An 18,687-nucleotide genomic window follows, 5' to 3' on the forward strand; every position below is an offset into this window, starting at 1 on the left:
CTTGTGGTGGATTTATTTGTGCAGCATCTCTTGCCAATAACTGCACAAGGCTGCAATATTTAGTTTTTCAATAAATATTTAAATTTTACTTCTATGCTTATTTATTTTTTCAGAAGAACAAACAGTAAATTCAGTTGATTTTTTTATTAGTTACAATTACGTGATACTTTAAAAATACAACACACTGAGTATGACCATAGCTAATTAATTATTCACCATTGTCATGAGGGGGCTTTTGGGGGGCTGTGTGTTAGAACTCAGGTCTGAAGCATGCCCTGGAAAGTGGAATGTACAAACACAGGGGAAGAACTGAAGTTGTAAGAAGTCAAACACAGTCTTATTTTTAATTCTTCTTTCTCTAGGTAGGATAACCTTGCCAAGGAGGAAAGGAATTTGGACAGACTTAACACGCAGCCTATGAAGCTTCCCTTAGCTGGACATTAAAATGAAGAGAGAGTTTATTCATTCCCATCCTGACACAGCCCACCAGAATTAAAAGACATTTTAATCTGCAAGGGAGATTGGGTCAAACACTAATACACCCCAGCCTGTCTACATCAAGAAGCCCACTCGATTCCTCTGGCTATCAAGCCTCCATTTTTCTGCCCTGGATGGGAAGAGTAAAGAAGGATTCTGCCAGAATTCAGAAGGCGTCCAAGTCCACGTAAGAGACGACACCAGGTAGAGGCTCAATTCCATTTTCTTAATTTTCTTGTAGAAATTATTCCTTTTTCTCCCCCTGAGTTTTTGCTGATTCCTTCTTCTTGACATTAGCACAGCCTCTGCACTTGTTCTTCTGGAGCAGGTGGCATGGTTGGGAAATCAGAGCAATATGTATTAGAGTAAAACCTGCAGACAAAAATAGAAAATAAATGGAAGATTAATTGATCAGAGGAAAGGCAAAGGATGGAGGGGATAGAATAAAGGGAAGGAAAGACGAGAACAATACCTTGCCTGTGTACTAGAGTAATTCATTATTTTTATATGGTGCCCAGGGTGTACAGTATCTGTTTTACTGAACAAATAGAAAGAGTTCTCAGCCCCAAACAGCCAACATATTAATTTACAGTGTGACAGCCTGACAAAACAAGCAGTCAGGCCAGTGTGAGCAGGAATAATTTAGCGCTTGCAGAGCATGAGTTACTTCATTGTGGTATCCACACATGTGTACCATCAGATGGAAGCCTCTGACTTTTGTAATAACTCATGGTAGAAGAAAAATTTCTCCTTCAGAAAATTTTGGGGCAGGAAGGGTGGAAAGGCAGTGTCTCAGAGCACCTGTTTTATCTGGAGGAGCCAACAGGCTCCATTTCACTACACTGTGGAAGGAGGAGGAAGGACCTGAATCACATCATGGCAGCAGAGGCTTGGGGGAGCACTAAAACCCTGCTGGCTGGGGTGCAGGATTCTTGTAGTAGTCTGAGACATGGTGGAGAGTAAACAGGAAAGAAAAGGACTCGGGAGGAAAAACTGGAGCCTTTTGTCAAAGCCATCTAAAGATGGAGTTCCTAATGAGCCATCCAGTTGGGACAGCAAGCAGATGACCTGAAACAACACACTCGAACGGGAGAGGGTTCCTGTGCAGACGCAAACCTGCCATGATCACAGAACCAAGGGAGCAATAGCAGAGTTGTTTTCCAGCACAGTTATTACTACTTCAATTGCAGTTTTATTCCAAAAGCAAATTCCAAAGTTTTATGTCCATAAAGGTTTAGACATAAACAAGAAAGAAGTCAGGAAAGTGGTATGTACTGTGTAAACAGTTCCACTTTATAATTAATGCTGGAGATCAGGGGAGCAGGAATAGCTGTGCATGTGTGGTCATTCAGATTTACTGTTGGTCTTATTAAAACCTAGTTCTGCAATAATTTTATGCCCAGGTAGGGGCAGAAAGAGAGCAGGATGCCCCCAAGCAACCCATAAATAGTGTGGTGAAGACAAAGCGTTTATTACTTAGCTTCACAAAGGCTCTGTAAGTGCTCTCCCAGGATACGTATACTTGTACCCCAGATGCCAATTCTGCAAATTAGCATTATTTCTCAAAACACTGTGTAAACAGGAGTCATTTGAATACTTGATTTCATCAGACAGAGTCACACATGGAAACGTCCATATCTTTGTTTCCCTTTTACAGAGGGAGCAGAGGTTTTGTGGTTTTATTTCTCTTGGAGTATTGTTACTGATGAAAAAAAACCTGGCAGTGTCTGGGATCTATACAGGACTTATTCTGCAGGACTTTTTCCTGTCTTCTTGCTCCATGCTATCTTAAGAGCAAGTCTGGCTTTCCCATTTATCACTGAAATGTGCTATTTTGAATCTTCTGTTTAACAGTTCCAATTACTATGCCAAAAGTTATTTTCTTGCTGAGACAGAGAGGGAATGGCAGGGGTCTGAGATCCTATCAAATTAGCTTTGGGATGTCCGTTTTTCCTAAGTAGAAAAGCCACCAGTGGGTTTTGCTGATGGGCCTTTATGTTGTTATTGTGCAGCCTACGATTAGTAAGTTGTTTACAAGTTTTTTAATCCATTTTTGCATTGTGTCGTATGTAGAAACAAGTACCTTAATTAATAGACTAACAGTAAAACAGGGTGAGGAAGACAAGTAAAGCTATATTTAAATGACACAATCATTTTGCCAGATAAAATATAATGTATGAAAAGGTAAATGTTTCAGGATTTTCCAGTGCTGAAGGCAACCATTGCATTTTATGGATATGTCTCTCTCCCGTTGGGTGGGGTAAAGATATACATTTAATACTGAATTTTGCAGCGCAGCATGTTGGACTTTAACAGCCTTACATTAGAAAAGATGCCACTGACCAGGAGGCCTGTGCAACAAGGAGGTGTGCATTTCCTGGGAGGGAGGAAGCACTGCTTCAGCAATTACTTTATTTTTTTTTAATTGTATTTGTTTGGACCTGATGGGGGGTTGAATTGTAAGAGCTAATTCTGTGGAAATAGGAAAGGAAGAAAAGGGCGAGTGAGCGCGATCAGAGGTGTGCTGATGGACGTGGTTTTGTGGAACTCCTCGCAGCTGGCGTCTGCACGTCTGGAAGCACATCAGAGTTTAGACCGACACCACACCTTATGTGCTCAGCTGCCTCGCACTGAATTAGTCTCATTCCCACTCAACAGAATGAGAAAATAGGACAAAAAGTGAAGGTCTGAGTTTTGAAGCCTGCTCCCATATGCCTTTGGTTTGGGGCACTTCTAGCACAGCCTGTGTAGTGCTCCGGCTAGTCCTGCAGTGCAGACAAGAAGTCTGTGGCAGAGCTAGGAATAGAAGCCAGGCCCTTGTTCTAAGTCCCAGATCCTCAAGAGTATTTTTAGGCACTTAATACCATTAATTTCATACTCTTTTTGGCCAAGGATCTTAGAAGCAAGATCATGCTTCCTCTTGAAATAATTTTTAAAATCATACTTATGTGCTCTTGGACAAGTTTTTTTAGGGATCATGTATAGTTTAGCCCTATTTAGGAATAAATGGGCTTCAAAATCAGTTTTGGGAAGAGTCCTGTGTGGACTGTGCTTTTGTGCAGCCTTGAAGTTTGACTAAGGATACAGAGGAGACAGTGCAGAGTCTTTGTCTTTTGCAGGGTGAGCAATACCTGTTTGAAAGGGGTTTAGGCAGAAGGCAAAGGAGAGCTTCATTGAATGGCTTTACACTTCAGGTTCCTTTCTTGCAACGTTCTGTGCTTCTGTAGCCTCTTTATTTTGGTTGCAACTTCCTTCTCTCAAACACAAAATATTTCACAAGACCGTTGTTCACCAGTATTTTGATTCAGATGTGCTGAGACACACAAGGCACCCAGAAGCCTTAAGGACACCAGGCTTACAATGCACTGGAGCGTCTCCAGACACCAAGGTGCAGGTCTTGCACGGGCAGCCCACCCTGGCCTGTCAAATCTGACTGAGAAAGGATATAGAAATCCACAGATTTCCACATACAGTCATATTTTCATTGTGCTAATTTGGCAAACCTAGTTGGAGCCCTGCTTCTACATCCTATCCATTATTAATTAATTGATTTCCTATAAGCTCATTATTTAGTTCGCTTTGACTTCCTCGCAGCACACACAGCTTTGCAGACAACAGAAGACAGCTCCTGTCACAAAGTACAAACACATCAAATACACCAAGTCAGGCAAAGGTGGGAGAGCAGCACAAGCAGCACATGGGTTTGCAGCCAGGCTGCTGCACACTCACACCTGCATTACCCTTTTAGTTTTGGGTATGCACCCCAAGATCTCCACAGCTTTTGCCAATGCTCACAGCCACACATTCTATCAGTTCTACATGTCTGTGGCCACATCCAACCCATGTTCCTCCCTATGAACATCCAGCCAGTCACTGGAACAGGTCGCCCAGGGAGGTGGTTGGGGCCCTATCCCTGGAGATATTCAAGGTGAACCTTGACAGGGCTCTGGACAACCTGATCTAGTTGAGCATGCCCCTGCTTGCTGCAGAGGGGGTTGGACTAGATGACCTTTAGAGGTCCCTTCCAACCCAGACCATTTTATGATTCTAAGATGAACACGCAAACAGGGTTTTACAGTGACCCCTGTCACTACTGAAGGAAGAGAGGGTCTTGAGGAGGTCTTGGGGGATCTGGTCACAGGCTGCTGTTGGAACCATGCTGGAGCAGCATGGCTGCCCTAGGGCGAGCACAGGCAAGAAAGGCCTCCCTGGACCTCTTGGGGCTTCTCTCCCTCGCTTTGTCCAGCTCTGGTGGTAAATGTGCTTATTACAGTGCTAATGTCCTGCAAGAGGAATCCTACCTCCAAGTGTATTAGGGTAATGAGTTCACACCTAACTAATGGAGACTTAATAGAGTTACTAATAGGCTGCCTTTTACCCCCACGGTTTATGACCCCGCAGGCCAGAGCTGTCAGGGGAGGGAGAGGCGAGAGGCCACGCTCAACCCCGCAGCCGCCGCAGCCCACACCTCGGCTCGGCCTCCAGCCTCCCGGCCTGCACTGGGCTGGCAGCTAGTTTCCAGGGACATCGTCTCTCCACCTTTCTGCGAGGAAAAATAAACGGGTTGAGGCTCCTGTGTCTTTATTAAACATTTCCTTTAAACTGCATATTTTGGCTCGCTGCCCAAATGCACCAAGAAAGCTTCCACAGAGCAGCTGAAGTCCAGAGCTCCGCTGCAGACTTCCCGGGATAAATAACCCCGGAGGAGCGAGCACCTGCACTGGCGGCTGTGGCCCAAGCTGTCCCCAAGGGCTGCCAGCTCCCCCAGCTCCTTCAGCAGAAGCTGATGCAGCTGGCAGGACTCCCCACATCAACAGCACCCAGAAGCCCTGGGGAGGAGAGCGAAGGAGGCGAGGAACCGGCCACGCGGTTCGCCTGGCTCCGCTCTACGGCACAGAAACGCAACGTGGCAGCGAGGTGGGTGGGGAGCAGCTGGTCCACAGCGGCAAAGTTCATCCAGTGCCATGGGCCAAGCGGGTTTGAGCTGTAGGTGTAAAGGGGGTTGGGAAACTGCTTCAGTCGGGAAGCAGGAACCATTGTATGCTTAGCCTGTCGCACCAGACAAATGATACGCCAGCGTTCAAAGCCGTGTGCTTCACCCGCTGTTGGTAGCACGGCTGACAGTCATCGGCGCGGGGTCGAGCGTGGGTTGCGTCCCTTCTGGCGCGGCAGCCCCCGTCACGCCCCGGGGCGCGGGGGGAAGCGGCGTGCCAGGCCGCATTGTTGTGGTGGACAGGACAAGATGTCTCTGAGCTGCCTCAGGAAGCAGCAGCCCCGCGGCGCGGGGAGAGGCTCCGCAGGCGTGGGCTGGCTGGGCAGAGGGACGAGGGAGGCGAGGAGAGGGGCTGAGCGTGGCGAGCAGCAGGGAGGGGGCACGCTGGTGGGTGATGTCAGCGTTTCCTTCTGGATCGGTCATGTGCGCTTGCCAGGTAAACAGTCTAGAAATAGATGGGAGGAAGGCAGCGGATGGAGCGTGCAGCCAGGCTGGAGGAGCTCTCCCTTCACCCTTTCCTTCCCGCTGCAGTCCTCAGGCAGCTTCTGCAGCCTTCAGTGAGGCTCCGGGAGCAGAGATACTGAACATAGAGCAGAGAGGAATAGTGCAAACCCGACTCTCCTGTGTCACAGCTTAGAGTGCAGTGCCTGCTGTGGAAGACAGTACTGGCAGATCAGAGGAGGCAGAGCTTGTTAATTTTCCAGGCACTTGTTTGCAGCAGACCTGCTTCATCCCTCTCCTTGCTGGCAGAGTGCAGGTGAGGTGGTGAGAGCACTGAGGAATCCTCTCCAGTCCAGGTCTCCTTTCCAGCCCCAGAGTCCTCTTTGGTCAAGGGGCCGCAGCTGCCATCCAGGCTGGTTGAGCTGGGAACAGGTTAAAATCCAGCCGTTTGTTGCAAGCACAGAAGCTGGCTTACACTGCAGTAAAGCATTCCCAGCAACAGAACAACACGAGTTCAGGTACAGAAAGCTCCACAACGTGCCAAGAATAGTCTCAGTTTGCTCTTCCCTCATTCACTAGAAATGTGCCTTTTCTGTTACGCTTTTCAGAGCAGCCTCACAGTTAAATTAGTAGCTATGATAAAAACTACCTGCGCTCCCTGGAGATGGGGTTTTCTAAATCCCCTGTCATCCCAAACACAACATGTGGACTGAGCTCCCACTGCAGCTGGGAGTCTGACCCTTCTATCCGTTCCCTCACCACTGAGCTCAGCAGAAAGAACAAGGGTGTCCCTGCCCATGGCAGGGGGGTTGGAACTAGATGATCCTTAAGGTCCCTTCCAACCCAAAACATTCTATGAATCTATGAAACATGCAGCACAGTGCAGGCTCCTGCCTGGGACAGGGACCATATCTTTTCCGGGCAGGATGGGGGATGTTTTTTCAAGCATTTTCCAGGTGTGATAGTATGATGCTCTGCATCATCCACATGTCTGTCCTGTCTGGAGCAACAGAAGGAGAACGGGAAGACACCCTCAGAAGCACTGCTGATAGCCAGGTGCCTGCTTCTCCCTGCTCAGCACTTTCCTTTACCCCCAGAAAACAAAGCTGCCGTCATAGCAAGTACCCATAAAATGCAAGGCATCCTGAGTGCAGAGATTAGTGGTAATTTTACAAGGACTCAAATAACGTTGGTCTGCAGGGTGCAGCACTGCCTTGAAAGGGAACAGCAGACATTTCCCCTGGAAGCAAGTTTCCTCTTTAGAGCAGTTTACAGCTGAGGCACAGTGTCAGATTGTGACACAAATATACTATCAGCCTTTGGGTTGGAAGACAGACATTTGATACCTCTTTCTGTTGCCGAAACGGGCTGCCCAGACACGACTCCCCGCACGGTTATTTTTTGAAGCATTATGTAATTGGATTGCATGGTCAGTAGTGCTTCCTTAACAAGCCTTTCAGCAAACCCTCTGCCTGCTGCAGCCAATCTTCAACCCTTACATACAGACTTACTCACGCAGGCTCAGTCTGGAGTAAACTCAGTGCTAAATACAGTTAGAAAATAGACGAAACCACTCTCGGAATAGATCATACATTCCCCATGCTACGTGAGATGTGGCTGAGCCCTGGGTGCCACTGTTGTGAAAACGGGGTTGTTCTGGTGTCTCCCAGCCAAGGGGTCACTGGTTGCCTCCTCTGCTATGCCTCTCTCTAACAAGGGAAAAAGCACTGCTTTTTGGAGCAAGGCCAGGCAACCAAACCTGGGGCTGGCTTCAGTGTTCCTGTGTTCTTGGGGCTGGCTTCAGTGTCCCTGTGCTCTTTTGCCTTGCCGTAACAGCCTTATGCATCAGGGACCAGCTTTGGGGAACCTCTCCTTTGGCACTCAGGCCTGGAGTGCCACCAGGGCCTTTATCTCCTGGGTTTTGGTTAATTTAGAGTGCTGACCTAGGAACCAAGTCTCCAGTACCAGTCTGGGTCAGCCCATACCAGTTCTGTGATGCAGCCTGCAGTGGTGCCTGGTCAGCCCCAGCCCTTGGCGGGTGTTTTGTGGGATCTTCCCTGTCCTCCAGCCACTGTCAGCCGGTGGGTTATGGCTCTGCTGAGTCACAGCTTCCTGTTTGTGATTGCTGACTAGTGGCAGCAGTTGCAGAAGCAATAAGAGATATTAAAAAGTGTGAACTTCCACTGGGACCAGAAGATACAATTAGAGCTGTGCCAAGAAACACACTGCAGCGAGCTATTGTTTAAAGGGATGCAGAGCACTGCAACCCCCCATTCCCTTGCTGCAGGAAGTAGGAAAAATGAACATCACTGGCCTTTTATCATCTCTGAACCCAAATAAAAATTGTGTTTGACATCTGAAACTCACTCTGGCTCTTTTCCATGCTCCTCCTCAAAGCATTTGATCCGGCCTTCCAGTCTTGGTCTCCTCTACCTGCTGCTGCTGAGGCATAGAGATCCTTGTTCCTTGCTTTCCCCTAAGACTGATTCTCCACAGAAAGCCTACGTGATGCTGTGTAAAAGGGGCTGCTTTAGAAGGCGTGCACAATTGTAATGCTATTTCCATTCTTTTTTAAATGGGAAATGTCTCTGGGGAAAAGCATGAAAGTATATGGAGAAGGTGCTCTTTGATCATTAAGATCTAAATGCAGCATCCAAACAGTGCGTCTGTGTCTTCATATTATGCTGAAATTCATCCTGAAGTGCTGCTCCTGGGTGGGAATTTTTCTGTTCCTCCTTTCTTGGCTTGAACATTTGGAAACATTGCCACCAGTTTCATCTCCAACCCGGTGATGACTGTCTCCAAAAGTTTTCTCTATCCTATTGTATACTGTGTTTATATCAGCCTTTCAATTTATGTTTTAATTCCCTAGTAACATTTAGCCTGATTGTCAGAATATATATTTTGGTTATTCAGCTAAGGACACATTCTATGGACTTTGTGTCACTTAATTGTGCCTAGGCTGGTCTTTCCTGGGTTGAACCTATACTGCTTTGCAGCTAAAAGAAAAATTCTTCACTTTTGTACTGATGTTAGACTGATTTGGGTTTTTTTTAACCCTGTGACAGACATCAGGCTGAAGACTGGCATAGAGAACATATACTGGGGGGGGGGAACCCTACCCCACAACCTCAGTTATTTCAACAAATACCAAAAGTGGATTGAGAGTGGATGAAGAGGAGGAGGAGGCAATAGTGAACACACAACACAGTTCAAGCTGGCAAGGAGCCCTTTCTTGAAGAATGTAAGTTTAACCTTTAGCATTCAAGTGTCTGGGCTTAAGTGTCATTATGAGCAATACTTTCCTCCAGCACAGCCTCTCCTGCTTGGAGGAGGGTTCTGTGCAACCTCATCAGTTTCCCCCTTTCCTTCACCGAGTATAAAAATGCATTTTTTTGTCTGCACATGCTCAGCAAAGTCACTTCTTGTGGCCATGCCTCACTTGGCAAAGCCAGGCTTTGCCTGGACAGGTGGGTGAGAGGGTCTGCCCTGGCCCGGCACCCGCAGTGCAGTGACTGGTGGAGGCTTTGCTGCGGCTATAGCCAGTGAATGCTCTGCCAGGCTGCTGTTCACTGGCTGAATTTAGCTTCAAGATTTCATGCCCCAGGCTCACAAGTAGAGCCAGGTGGCGAGGGTGAGGTGTGCCCCAACAGCTTCCTGTACCCCAGCTGCCCAGCTCAGGATCAGCCAGCATCAGGAATTGCTGCTGGTCCTTGTTTTGGCTGCATGAAGAAAGAGGATCTGCTAGTGAATTGCCTTTGCAAGAAGCAAACTAAAATGAGGAGGAGGGAGGGATGGGCCTCATGTTGTTACCGTCATCGCCTTCCCCCCCACCCCCAGTGCTAATCTCACCTTTTGATGAAGGCAACACAGGAAAAAAATTAGAGAGACAGCAGCAGACAAACATCAGCCCTGGCTGCAAATGGACAGGCTAGAGGTGCCCCCCAAAATCATCTCCAGCTGTAAAACACTTCAGGGCTGATAGAAACCACACGCATCCCAGGCACAGCCCGCTCTGCAAAGCTGCATTCCAATAAAAATGCAGCATGGAATGAAAGAAATCCTGCACTGGGCTGGGTGTTGGGCGGAGGCACCCCTCACCCTGGATGCACCCCACTGGGCATAGGGCTGGGTGCCTGCTAGGGCGCAGGGGAGCCATGGACCACCCCCCACCCCACCCCAGCCATTGCTGCAGCTCCCCAGTGCTGGGCTCCCTGTCCCAGCCCTCCCTGAACACAAATCAAAGCAGCTACAGCAGCTAATAGGGGAGGGTCGGGGTTAGCTGCAGGGTACATCACACTGAAATCACAGGCTGGAACCCGAATTTCAATAAGCACGCCTCGCTTCGGAGGCTGTGCTGCAAATGTCAGTTGTGCTTATGTTAAATACAGGTAATATTCTGAATGTACATCTGAGAGCATGATTCTTTCAGATTTCTTGTCTGATGAATTTTGCATCTTCTGTTTGTGATTTTTCCATGTGAAGTAGTACAGGTTTTAGAGGAATAAGAGCATATATTTAGAAAGAGGTAGAGATGGACTGTTTGATTAACTGTAGCAAAGATGCTATGTCAAATCAGATTTCTCACTGCTTGAGACTTAGGGTTTGAGCACATGGTTACTATACAGTAAGTACAGCTGGTGTTGGTGCTTGACTCACTGAATAATTGGATTCAGGCTTTACTTCAAATCTCCATCTTAATTCTAAAATAATTTGGAGGGGAAGGAGGTGGCTGGACTGTTTTCCAAGACATGCTTGGTACCTGACTTGCCAGAAAGATGAAAGATGTGTAGAGCTGCCACTTGTTCCTGGCCCACAGCAGGGCATAGCTTCAGGACTGTACTGGTAACCCTGGGACAGGGTCCCTCTGTCCCCAGCTCAGCCTCAGACATCCAGACCAGCCCCAGGACAAGCCACCTTGGTTTCATTACTGCACTGACACACTTTGAATTTTGTGAAAACTACCCTGTAAGCCAGAATCTTTCTCAGTGCTGAAAATAATTATTTCTTTTTGTTTCTAATTCTGTGGGAACTGTAATTTATTTATTTTTTGTAACTTATTTCCCTCTTTTTTCCCCTTTTAAGATGGTTCCCAAACATTTATTGTGGGATTTTTCATTTAAAATAGTTTTCTGGGGAAATTACTGTGACAGTGATTTAATTGTTTAATTAAAATCTGACATTGATGACAACATAAATACAATAGGCATGAGGTGATATAGGCATTAAACAAGTGCAATTGTGGAATACATCCATAGAGCACTCCAAGCACACAGAACAGCTCACAAAGAAATGGTGTTCAATATTTATCAGGTTAGTGAGTCCTAATTAAATGCCAAGACTTTTTTCTTCATTTCTCTAAAAAAAAGGCAAAAGAAACACATAGATGTATTCCAGGTGTTTATTTCCATCACAAACACATCCACTTATCTTGTGCTAAGGCCTAAAAAAAACCCCCAAAAAACCCAAACCCCCAAACCCAAATCCACATTAAAAAGCTGCTAGTTGACGTAAGGACGTTTCCTCAGCCTGACTAGATGAGCCAGAGGTTTGGAGAAAGCTGGAAGCCCAGTGATCTCCATTGCTCCCAGTGCCTATATCAAGTCCCGTGATCACAAAATGGTTGGACAGATTTCTTTTAATAATTGGATGAAAATACAGAAATATTGAGGACAAAAGAAGGGAACAAACGTTCCTCTGAATATCCCAAATCTCTCCCCAGGCCTATAGCATGTATTTCTTCTAGAGACAGACACCCGCTCTCCTCAATCACACCCGCACACCCCTCGGCAGTGAGGGAAGCAGCCCCCTGCCCATTAAATAACCCACTTGTGCCCCCAGAAGCGGCGTTCTCTGGCTGGAACTGCTCAGCAGCATGTCTCCCCAGCCCTCTCCTTCTGAGCCCTGCTGCATTTCTGCATCCCAACAATGAACGCGCTGCTGTTGGAATATCCCTTTCCATGCCTCTCGCTGGGCGTCTTTAAATGGTATCAGATCGCTTCTGTGGCTTAGACAGCCCTCTGCAATCAGTCGCTGCTGATCGGCTGCCCTTTCCCCCCTCCAAACCCCTAAATAACTGCATCTGCTCCAGCTAATTCATGTCAGCCTCCCCCACCTCCTGTATGTGACTTCAAGCAAACAAAGTTTCCAAATGAAAAGACAGCTTACCTGGACAATGCTTGGAGCATAAAGTAATAAAAGCTGATAAAGCCAGACATCCCAACTCCAGTACAGGGATTTGATTGCAAATTTCCATTGCAAAGGAGTAGAGGGAACTGGAAATCTGACAAATGCCTTCAAATTGACCTGTGTTTTTACAATGCACGCTGTGTTTAAAATGAATGGCAGACTTTATCATTTGGAGCCCCTTCAAGGACTCTGGCCCTCTGCGCTTTGTTCTAATTCTTCAGACATATTTCCAAGAAGCACAAAGCTGCATTAGAGGATGATATTAGGGAGATTTTTTTTTTTCGAAGCAGCATTTTTTTTTTCCTCCCTCCACAGTAATTTTTAAAGGCTGAATTTAATAATTTAGCCTGGAACTTTTCTCTTACTGTATCCATACATCAATCCCTTGTATCCAGTCGGCCTCTTCCACCCCAAAGCTTCAGCTCAGTTCCCCTAGTGCCAGGCGGAGGGAGGCCGTGGGCAGCCAGCCTGGTGCCCAAGAAATGCTAAAGGATTGTCGCTTCCAAAAGACTCGCCAGAGGCAACTGACTGGCCACGGCCCTGTGCAGACCTGGCCTGCTCCTGCCTTGGGACAGGGCTGCTCCTTGGCTGCTCCTCAGCTGCTCCCAGCCATGTCCTATTTCCAGGGGAGGAGTTGTCTGCTGGCAGGACCCAGGGAACTGAAGCGGCTCACCCCCATTCTATATGTCAAAGACAACAACCATCTTTTCTGCGAGTTGTGTCCAGAAAGCCATATGTGCTGCCACGGAAAATGTTCTGCTTCAGAGTTGTTCCTCTTAATCTGTATACATTTTTACAAAGAATAACCTTCCTTTAAAATGCTGGCATTGGATCCATCTGTTCAAAATAACAGAGAAATGAAACTGTACGATTCTGTGCGCAAATAGATCTGCTGCGAGACGAAAAAATAGGGTTAATCTAATAATTCAGCTGTCTTTAACAAGTTTCCTATGGGAAAAATCAGTGTTATTTTCCCTGCAGATCTGATACTGAGAGCTTCTTTCTACTAAGCACATTAAAAGCTATTTGAACCAAAAATCCTATCTATGTATGTGCAGAGATACACATATAGAATTGAGAGGTATCCATGGCATTACAGACGAGGCTGTATCAAGATCTCTAATTTGAGCAAGGGTAGTCCCTTCTTACATTTTAGCAACTGGATTGTCTTTTTGCCTAGAACAAAGAAATCTTAAGGGAAGTAAATTTTCTAGAGGAGGAACGCGTACACGTACGTGTAATCGCACCCAACGATTACAGTACAAATTATTCCTTAATTCCTTAGGTTTATTTTGCTATTTGCGCAGCGGTTTATCTGCCTTGTCCTGCAGTCATCACCTGCCCGTTCCTGTCTTTCCCACACACCCCTCACTACCTATTTTTGCACCTTAATAAAAATGGGAACCCTTCTGTTCCCCAGCCTCTGGACACTCAGGATTGAAGGGCAGAGCTCTGCCACCCATCTGCCTTGCTTCCCTTCCCAGCTTCATCTCCTGCCCTTGCCAGAATGGAGGGAAGATGTCCTAGGACTTGACCCCAAGCTCCCAGGAGGGTGAGGGGGGCCACAAGGCAAGCTCCCCTCTCCCTGCTTATCCCCTCGGTTCCTGGGCGCGGCCATGGTCTCGGCGCCTTGACCCCGGCGCCTGCTGCCCTCCTCCCTTTCGGGGCACTCGGGATCACCCTGGGAGCAGGAAAGAAGAATGCAGGAGCAGCGAGAGGCTGTCGCAGGAGGGCTGAGCGCAGCACAGCCAGAGGAGCAGCAGCATCGCCGAGATGGGGGATGTTTGGTTTGTGTTAACTACCCAGACAGATGCACTTCGGCATGTTTGCATTTATGGAATCCATATGTTGTCATGGGAAATCAGAGGACAGCAATACACAACTAGAACCCACGATGCAAACGCCAAGAAAACGTACATGGCTACCAGTCTGCGCCTGCACATGTTCCTGTGAAGGTGCCCATTTCTGGAGGACCGACACTTACTAGATTTGTTCACCACCTTCTTCCCGTGTTTACTTTTCCCTTGCTCTGCACAGCGTGCACAGGCAGCACCCACCCTCAGACCCGCCTGCTGATCTACATCCCCCACTAAAACCAGGCACTTCTAACTTACACAAAGTGCTAAAAGACAAGGGGACTTTATTCTCACCTCAACTACATCACTACAACATGCCTGTTTCTGTTTCAAATTCAGCAAGAAGTTACAAATCACAAGCACCTTTACAGATAGCACAGCAAGCCACCCTGAAAAATTCTACTGGCCCCAGGGCTTGTTGGTTTGGGGGTTTTTATTTTCCAGGTTGGTGTTAGTTTTGCTGGGGGGTGGTGCGAGTTTGTTTGCTTATGTGCTTTTTTGGAAGGTCAAGTCACATCAACAATTATTCTTCCATAAAGTCAGATTGTGGGTAGGGACTGACAAATTTTTAAGGGCAGCTTTTAAAGGCAAACTGGTAACATACTAGAGCCTGTGCATTAAACAAGCCGTATGAACTCTCACAAGAGCATACACACAGTAAGAGGACACATCAGAGCTGCATTTTTAACACCCAGATAACTATGGCACATATTAAAACCTGACTCTCAAAACCTGCATCTCCTAGAAGCAAAACAGTTCCAGTAACATCTCGACCAGTACAGTACAGCCCTGCTCTACATCTCCAAGTCTGTCCTCTTCCTTCATTCCCCCATGCCACTTAAAGGGACTTGTCAGAATTTCAAGTGTCTACCCCCACGGTAAGAAACACAGACAGCCTGACACACAGAATTCAAAACACTTACTAACAAACATGCAGTTTATTACCTTTCAGTATAAAATACACCTACATTAAGGTTCTCCCCAGTAGAAAAACTGACCGCAACCGCATTCCTTGTTCAGTGCTATGAAACAAATCGGGAAGTTAATTATTGGAGTTACTGGGAAAAATAAAAATTTTAAAAAAAAAAGAAAAAGAAAAAGAAAAAGAAAAAATTTAAAAGGCAATTTGAAAAGCTTCTTTAGATTTGCAAGAGAGATGATTTAATTCCGCTGCATTTCTGGCAGTAATAAAATATGTTACAGAAAGATGAAGAAAACATATTCCTGAAGCCTGGACAGAGGTTCTTTACTGCTTCACCTCCTCCTAAAATTCAAACCTCACACTCCCGGCGATCATCTACAGTTTTTTTTTTGCTAGGGCTGGAATGGGGAGGGAAAAGCTGCTGGAAATAAAAATTTTAAATAACAATCGCAGATGGACCCAAACAGAAAGTGAAAAATGTTACCGTAAGGCTACAGAAATATTTATTTAATCAAACCAGAGGTTCTGTTGGGACTGGAGGAATGTTGCCTCCTTTCCTAAAAAAAGGAAAAAAAAAAAAAAGAGGGGGGGGGGAGTGTGGAAGGAGGGGGTGGGGGGAAAAAGAGAAAGCAAGAAAGAAAAAAAGGCAGAGGCACAGCCGCCTCCTGGAGTTCCCCATTGTCCGGGGCTATAGAGAGCCCCAGAATGGCATTAAACTCACAAAAGGCATATTGTGCAGGGGACAAAAAAAGCCCCTTCTTCTACAATAACTTTTAGCTTCTTATTTTTAGAAAATGACAAAGCTGTTGCCAGCGATGGCTGGTGAAACCTGTAGCCCGGCTCCCAGCGCGGCCGGACGCGGCCGTATTGATCCACTGTCCCTGTCGCCACGGCGGCCGCAAAGTTTGCGGGGGAGCGCGGGCCGCGCCGCGGGGCCGGGATGCTGCGGGGCCGCTGCGCTCCGCCGGGGCCGCACAAAGTTGCGCTCCTGCCGGCCGCAACTTTCCCGGCTCCTCCCGGGGAAACTTCAGCGGTGGGGGCGGCGGCGGGGGTCGTCCTCGCCCTGCCCTGCGCGGGGCGGCGCGGCCCCGCCCGGGGCGCGGGGGCAGGTGGCCCCGCGGAGCGCCCCGCGGAGCTGCGCGGAGTGGAGCCGCCCGCCGGCCTGACGTCCCCCTCCCCGGCGCGGCGCTGCGCGGCAGGGCGCGGAGCAGCGCGGAGCGGGGCCCCCCCCCGCCGCGGGCTGGGGGCCGGCCGCTTGCCCCAAGTTTCGGTGCGGCGCCGCCGCCGCGCTCCCCCCGCCCGCTCCTGCTCGCTCGCTCCCTCCCCCGCCGCCTGGGCTGAATCTTATTGATCCAGAAGGTGGCTAATTAGCCCTTCCCGTCGTGCCTGGGTAATGAGGCACATGCGCACTGCACTAATCAGCCATTTTTTGCAGGAAACTAATTAGCAGAATAAAGATCCAAAGAGTTTTTTTTCTTCCCAATCATCAGATCTGAGTCCGGGCGCTTCCTGCTCCGGCGACCGCCAGCCCCGCCGCCCGCTCCGCGCCGCTCCGCTCCGCCCCGACCCGACCGCCGCCGCCGCTGCTGCTGCTGCCGCCGCCCGCGGCCCCCTCTCTCCGGGGGGCTGCAAACTCCCCGACAACGATGCTGCTGCTGGGCAGCGGCGGCGGCGGCGGCGGCTCCCGCTCGGCTCCGGCTGCTGCCCCCGGCTCCCGCTGCTGCTGCCCCGGGCCCCTCCGCGGAGCGCGCTCCTGCCGCCGCAGCCGCCGCAGCCTGCATGGGATCTGTAGCCCCCGCGCCGCCGCCCGGGATTAAAAGCGCCGCCGCCGCCGGAGCAGCGACCGCGTAAGTGGCAACTTTTCTGCCCTGTCCCCCGTTCGGGCTCCTCCTGCTCGGGGCGCCCGGGCTGCTTTGCATGGGGCTGGTCCGGCCCCCCCTCCCGCCCGCTCCCACCCACCGCCTCGGATCCCCCAGCAAACTTTGTGCCGCTCCGCTGTCCCGGAGCCCCGCCGCCGCCGCCGGGGACGCGCAGGTGCCGGCGCCGCGGGGGCCGTTGCGCGCCCCGCGGAACCCCCCTTGCCCCGCCCGCCTGCCGGCCATGGCCGCGGGGCGCGGAGCGGGCGCGGAGCCGGCCCGGCGCTGCCTGGCTTTGTGCGGCGGCAGGCGCGGGCATCGATCGGTGGGGCGGCGGGGGCCCGGCCCCGGCCCCGCGGGGACGCGCGGGCTCCGCGCTGTGCGGCGGCGGCGGGCGCGGGCGGGCTCGGCAGAGCCGGCGCCTCCCGGGAGCCGCCGGGCTCGGGGCGCCTCGAGCGGGCGGGCCCCGGGGGTGCCCCGCGGGCGCTCCGCGCCGGGGACGCGCTGGAAAACAAAGGGGCGAAGAAGTGACTAAAACTGCCCCGGCCGCGGGCGGCCCGGACCGCCGCCGCCTGCCACCGCCCGGGCCCCGCCGGAGCTGCCCCGCAGCGGCCTTGCCAGCCAGAGCCGATCCGATTTTTGTTTTCCGCGGGCAGGCTCAGTTTTGGGAAGAATGCGGCTAGGGGGATGGGAGAGGTGAAGGCAGCGAGCGGCTCTGTAGGCCGATCCTCCGTGCTCAGTTTCAGTTTTTAATTACTTAATGCCGAATCGCACGGCGCTTATCTAAATATTTGCCAACGCTCTTCGCTATCGATCGCTCTGTCCGAGCCCGGCTGCTCAGCCCGAGCCGCGGGGGGCAGCGGCTCCAGCCCTCCCGAAACTCGACTCGCGGAGCGCAGCCGGTGCTGGCGCGGGGGCCGGGCACGGCTCGGTTCGGCTCGGCTTGCTGTGGACACACGGGTGGATGTGGCACTCACGCGGGTTACTTGGTGTGAATTATTTATCGTTTGGGCTGCGAAGATTTTTTGAAATTGTTGACCTCCCCACCTCATTTTTTTAAAAATTACTTTTTTTTTTTTTTTTTTTTTTTTTAATGCCGAGGGAGGTTTGTTTCTCTTCCGAGCCGTGCTTGAAGCTGCTCCCGGGTATGTCCTGTACTTTGTGCGGATATGTAATGTATACGCGTCCCTGCCTCGGCCGGCTGTCTTTCTCCTCTCCTCGCTCCTGTTTAATATGGAGCAATTTTCTGGAGGCTCGGTGCCTCCCTCCTTAGGGTCACATTGAGTTCGAATCCGACTGAAGGTGCAGGAATCCTGCGACGGGGGAAATAAGAGAATAGAGAGAATGGGGTCAAGTTGGCTGCTTAGAGGCCAAAACTCCCACAGCTGCCTTGAAAAATATAGATATAAAATATTTGCTTTTCTTCACTGTATTACAAATCGCAGTCTCCCCTTTCAGGTATTTTCTTTACAGCTTAAAGCCCTCTCTTCCTTTTGCCTCCCCCCCTGCCCTTACCCCCTCCTTGTTAGGGGAGAAGTAGGGGAGGAGGGAAAAGAAAAAGAAATTGGGGGGGGGGGGAACAGAGAAAAAATAAAACCCATTGAGTTTAGGCAAATAAGGTTTGGTCTCCGTATCCTATTACAAAGCACTTTGAATATTCAAGACATCACACAAGACCAGTTATTCCAGTTACAACAAACTTAAAAAGACGAAAAAAAAGAGAAGCATGTTTAGATTGTAATTTGTTAGAGCGAGAATCGTATTTAAAACTCTGTCTTTTAATTTTTTTTTCCAGCCCTGCATTGTATCCAGCCTTTTTCTGATGTCTAGGGTTTTGGTTTTTTCATTATTATTATTAAAATCTTTCTGTTGAGTTTGGGAGGACTGCTGCGAGCAACACATTTTCTGTATTTTTGTTCCCGTATCTTGGAGGAGAGTTGGCAGGGATTCTGT

General features: G+C 49.4%; 1 protein-coding gene across 1 annotated transcript in view; it reads left to right on the forward strand.

The window, feature by feature from the left end:
• Positions 1-620: 620 nt before the first annotated feature.
• The window catches only part of ZFHX3 (zinc finger homeobox 3), a 172,235-nt gene continuing 154,168 nt past the window's right edge, over positions 621-18,687 (forward strand). Inside the window, exons 1-3 of the mRNA XM_054170119.1 lie at positions 621-681; positions 8,980-9,155; positions 16,369-16,725. The gene's annotated coding sequence lies outside the window, so the exon portion shown is untranslated. The remainder of the gene's footprint in view (positions 682-8,979; positions 9,156-16,368; positions 16,726-18,687) is intronic.

Source organism: Dryobates pubescens, chromosome 19 (genome assembly GCF_014839835.1).
Source record: "Dryobates pubescens isolate bDryPub1 chromosome 19, bDryPub1.pri, whole genome shotgun sequence".
NCBI lineage: Eukaryota > Metazoa > Chordata > Aves > Piciformes > Picidae > Dryobates > Dryobates pubescens.